The 5,472-nt window shown below is 36.7% G+C and overlaps 1 long non-coding RNA gene across 1 annotated transcript; it reads left to right on the top strand.

Moving 5' to 3' along the window:
- The first annotated feature begins 1,458 nt into the window (after window positions 1-1,458).
- LOC116409500 lies at window positions 1,459-3,471 on the top strand. Its single transcript, XR_004221881.1, has 2 exons — window positions 1,459-1,604; window positions 2,973-3,471. It is a non-coding gene; the product is annotated as an uncharacterized LOC116409500 (long non-coding RNA).
- The last annotated feature ends 2,001 nt before the right edge of the window (window positions 3,472-5,472 follow it).

A 5,472-nucleotide genomic window follows, 5' to 3' on the forward strand; every position in this document is an offset into this window, starting at 1 on the left:
TGTTTTTTTAGCAGGGCTTAGAGATGCGTAATAATAATTATACATAGTACTCCTGAAAACTCATTTCTGATACATAATGATGACTGCACTAGCTCCTCTTCAGCCATGAAACACACACTTGAACTAATTAGAACGCCAATAACATTAATCCACAGAATTCCAAAATTTTATTTAAAACTAAACCCAATGAGCTATTATTTTATCCACCACTTCACTGCCCTGATTACTGCTTAGCAATTACCAGTGTGTATGTTTTATATAAAACCAAAATCAACCCATTTACCAGGGTCACTTTGGGCCATATTAAGTGGGGATAGAATACAATTTATATTGTCACTTTAATTCCACGTTACAATGTGTAAAATCACACGTACAGGTATAGGACCCGTTATCCAGAATGCTCGGGACCAAGGGTATTCCGGATAAGGGGTCTTTTTGGATAATTTGGATCTCCATACCTTAAGTCTACTAAAAAATTAATAAAACATTAATTAAACCCAGTAGGATTGTTTTGCATCCAATAAGGATTAATTATATCTTAGTTGGGATCAATTACAAGGTACTGTTTTATTATTACAGAGAAAAGGGAATCATTTAACCATTAAATAAACCCAATAGGGCTGTTCTGCCCCAATAAGGGGTAATTATATCTTAGTTGGGATCAATTACAAGGTACTGTTTTTATACTACAGAGAAAAAGGAAATCAGTTTTAAAATTCTGAATTATTTGATTAAAATGGAGTCTATGGGAGACGGGCTTTCCGTAATTCAGAGGTTTCCGGATAAGGGATCCCATACCTGTATTTATAAAGCTGTGCAATTATTTTACTTAAATGCACACAAATGATTCCATTATGCACACAAATTAGTCCATTCTTGTGCAGTTTAACATACAAAAAGCCACATAGGAATTAATTGACTCCTGCCTTCTGTATGAGTAATGTATTAATAGGATGGCACTGAACCAATAAAACAGTGTGCCCGCTGGATTTATTTATCTGAGAAGCTCACTTTCTGCTAATATTTTTGATGATTTACAAATATCACTAAATTTGGTTTGGCTGTAGCAGGTGGGAAATATGGGGCAGTAGTACAATGAATTGTTACTGGTACCATAGGCTGTACCTCTGGGCTGGTTCAGTAAAAACTTATGGCACATTTCTTTTTGTTTGTTTAGCTACCCTTTAATGCTAATTTGTTCTGCTAAATCCTATTGGAACATTTTAAGACAACTATTTACAGTATTTGTTATGGATATTGAACCACTAGGAAGGTTTGAACCCAAAGTTGAAAATCACTGACCTAAAACTAAATGTTTTTCACTTTCTTTTTAATTGTAGGTGCCGTATGTTGTTGCCTCCCGAAATTAACAGGCATGATTACTAATGCTACTGTAGCAGCTACTGCAGCAGCAGGAGTTAATATTGATGAAGATTTAGTGGCTGGAGCTGGGGAAATGATAACTGTTGCTGGGGATATAGCAACCGAATTAATCAAACAAACAGATGTAGATTACCTACAAGATAGAGCAATGGATGCAATGAAGGTTGGAAAAGCATCCCACAAAGTGATAGTCACTGCTGTAGAAGTTGCTGCCACAAAAGGTAGTATGAAAACTCCATGACTTATAACATCTCAAAGTGTTAATAACACATATTTGACATATACTGTGCTGCGTGTTGTCTGACAACCCCAAAGCAGCACAAGAAGCAGAACTAGGGTTGCCATGTCCAGTTTTGACCCAGACAGCCTGGTTTTCAGAAGGGCTTTTCGGGTCAAAACTGCCTATCCTGTCCAATCACCACATCACAGTCCGCCCCAGTGCCATCACCACCCCGCCCATGTGATATCACTGTCCCACCCAGTGACATCAAACCCCGCCCCCTGAACAGAGATAGGAACAGCAGAAGGTGGCAGCCCTAAGCAGAACTGATAATTCCACAAACAGATTTTATTTCTCTCATACTTTTCACAATATCAATAATGTATTAGTGGCGCACTGTGCTTCCTTAACCTAACCTGCCCACACACCTTGATTCCAGACAAAATACCGATTCCAGGCGCATTAAAGGAATACAGCATCCATGGCCAGTACAACTGTTCATCTTCCAATGTGGTGTACTTAATACAAAGCACTAGGTGCCCAACAGGATGACTGTATGTAGGAGAGTCTGGTCAAATCCTGAGAAGGAGAAATACACACCACCACTTCACTGTAATTTCACTATAACTTATTATTAAGAAGGGTCTGTACCATGTCAGAAATATGTGGAGAAACTGGACTAATTGATCATATGGAATTCCTTTTATTTCACACTTCACTAACTAAGCTCTAATTTATATTCAGCCACTTTGATTCACATTATCCTGTACCGTATCTGTTTGTCCCTTGCAGGCCTCCTTGTATATGACTTTGTTAGCATCGCACACAGATGGATATCCCTTTTTGCTGGTTATTTTATCTATGGGCTGAAAGTTGTATATATATCAGAGAGCACCACAATTTCATTGTATTCAGCTTGAAAAAAATAACTTAAATGTTCTGAAAGCTTGTTATGATTATCTTAGTTACCAATAAGATATCACCTTTATACCTCTTCTATCATTTTTTATTTCAAAAGGGTTACCCTGTAACATAACTTTATACATAACAACATTGCCAACTGGTGATCAGCCAATTAAAGCAGGGGATATTAGTTAGTGACTCACAGCATGATTGTTGTTTGCAGCAACAAAAAAAAGTTAGTTTGAGGAACTCACAAATAAATAGGTAAATATATAAACAAAGAAAGAAAAATAATAATAGTAAAGACTATTTGCAAAACAGATTTATAAAACAGCCACTATCATTTTTTTTTTAAAGTGACAGTTTGTGTTTAAATGAATGGAATCAGTGACACTAGCTGCTCCATCTCTACATGTAGATAGACTCAAACACAAAAATTCAATTGTTACCATTTCTTTTCCCACAGATAAAAAAGAAGAAGAAATCCCACCCAACATGGAGTCCTCGTAAGATGTTCCTCTCTCATTTCATTGAATACCCCAGGTATTGGTTCCCTGTCTAAGAAGCAAAGTGAACAGACTTATTTATATCTTAGAAGACTCAAGTATAAGAATTTTATTGATTATGAAGATAATATTTTATAATCATGGCCCTCCTCGGCATCCTTTTTTTTTTCCTCTGGAACCATATTTTGAAGAAAAATCATCTATTGCTCAGCTACAGAAGCCTGGAGTATTTAAGATACTGTCCAATCCATCAACACATTTCCAGTTTCCCCATCACTTCCACTCTAAGAACACATAATTATCAAGAGGTTACAATCTGCAAAAGTCTTTGTAAAACCGGGTGGAGAACACTTCACGGAATGTTAGAAGGATATGTATCTTCAACCTCTGCTAAATATGTCCCTTCAAGAGATACATGCACTTCAAAACCATCTGGGCATTAAAACACTTTCTAAACAAGTTATATTTAAGCTCACAGTATATATTCTCTAAATGTTTCTCTATGGTTGGAGGCCATGAGCTATGGCCATCTCTATATGACAATTGCATAATCCTTTTTATTAAAACTCATAAACTGCCCAACACCACAGGGCAGATTTATCAAAATGTGACATTAGAGCTCACCACAAAAAACTGCCCACTTTCTATCCATTCCTGCGGGTTTTTTAGAAATTTATATATCAATGGGTGAAAGTTAGAGTTCAGCATATGATAAATACGCTTCTGAAAATCCCTGGGAATGAATAGAAAAGTGTGTCATGGGGTGTGACCAAGTAGGGTCAAGAAAGGGGACCCTGCCTAGCGCATGTCACCCCTTACATGGTGGCAGCAAATACTACTGGGGAAAGTCTGCTCTCATATTCCCAATCTATTCAGGTATGGTATGGTACAGGTATGGGACCTGTTATCCAAAATGCTCGGGACCTGGGGTTTTCTGGATTCAGGTACAGGTATGGGAACTGTTATCGAGAATGCTTGGGACCTGGGGTTTTCTGGATAAGGGATTTTTCCGTAATTTGGATCTCCATAACTTAAGTCTGCTAAAAATCATTTAAATAGTAAATAAACCTAATGGACTTTTTTTGCCTTCAGTAAGGATTAATTATATCTTAGTTGGGATCAAGTACAGGTACTGTTTTATTATTACAGAGAAAAGGGAATCATTTATCCATTAAATAAACCCAATAGGGCTGTTCTGCCCCCAATAAGGGGTAATTATATCTTAGTTGGGATCAAGTACAGGTACTGTTTTATTATTACAGAGAAAAGGGAATCATTTAACCATTAAATAAACCCAATAGGGCTGTTCTGCCCCCAATAAGGGGTAATTATATCTTAGTTGGGATCAAGTACAGGTACTGTTTTATTATTACAGAGAAAAGGGAATCATTTAACCATTAAATAAACCCAATAGGACTGTTCTGCCCCCAATAAGGGGTAATTATATCTTAGTTGGGATCAAGTACAGGTACTGTTTTATTATTACAGAGAAAAGGGAATCATTTAACCATTAAATAAACCCAATAGGGCTGTTCTGCCCCCAATAAGGGGTAATTATATCTTAGTTGGGATCAAGTACAAGGTACTGTTTTATTATTACAGAGAAAAGGGAATCATTTAACCATTAAATAAACCCAATAGGGCTGTTCTGCCCCCAATAAGGGGTAATTATATCTTAGTTGGGATCAAGTACAGGTACTGTTTTATTATTACAGAGAAAAGGGAATCATTTAACCATTAAATAAACCCAATAGGGCTGTTCAGCCCCCAATAAGGGGTAATTATATCTTAGTTGGGATCACGTACAGGTACAGGTCAGAACATGGGATAATCAATTGCTTTAATATCACTACAGGTATGGGATCCGTTATTCGGAAACCCATTATCCAGAAACACCCAAATTAAGTAAAGCCTTTCTCCCATAGACTCCATTTAAATCAAATAATTCAGATTTTTAAAATTGATTTCCTTTTTCTCTGTAATAATAAAAAAGTGCCTTTTATTTGTTCCCAACTAAGATATAATTAATTCCTATTGGAGGCAAAACAATCCTATTGGGTTTAGTTAATGTTTTATTGATTTTTTAGTATCAATACGGTATGGAGATCCAAATTACAGAAAGACCCCTAATCCGGAATACCCTTGGTCCCGAGCATTCTGGATAACGGGTCCTATACCTGTATAAGTCAAAACTATACAAGGTGCAAAGTAAACCCTCTAGTGGCCGAAGAGGGAACCACCCACAAAAAATATAGGAATCCGCACCAATACCAAAGTTAAAAATTAGTAACTTCATTACAGTCCATTAAAATAAACCCCATATACAAAGCCTAACGCGTTTCATGCTTACCCAGCACTTACTCATAGACTCATAGCCTGAAGGAGTGAAAAAAGTGCAAATAAAAAAGTTGCACAGTAGCTTTGAAAAAAACACCTATTGACTTCAATGCATTTTGCAAA

The sequence above is a fragment of the Xenopus tropicalis genome, chromosome 3 (assembly GCF_000004195.4).
Source record: "Xenopus tropicalis strain Nigerian chromosome 3, UCB_Xtro_10.0, whole genome shotgun sequence".
NCBI classification, from domain to species: Eukaryota; Metazoa; Chordata; class Amphibia; order Anura; family Pipidae; genus Xenopus; species Xenopus tropicalis.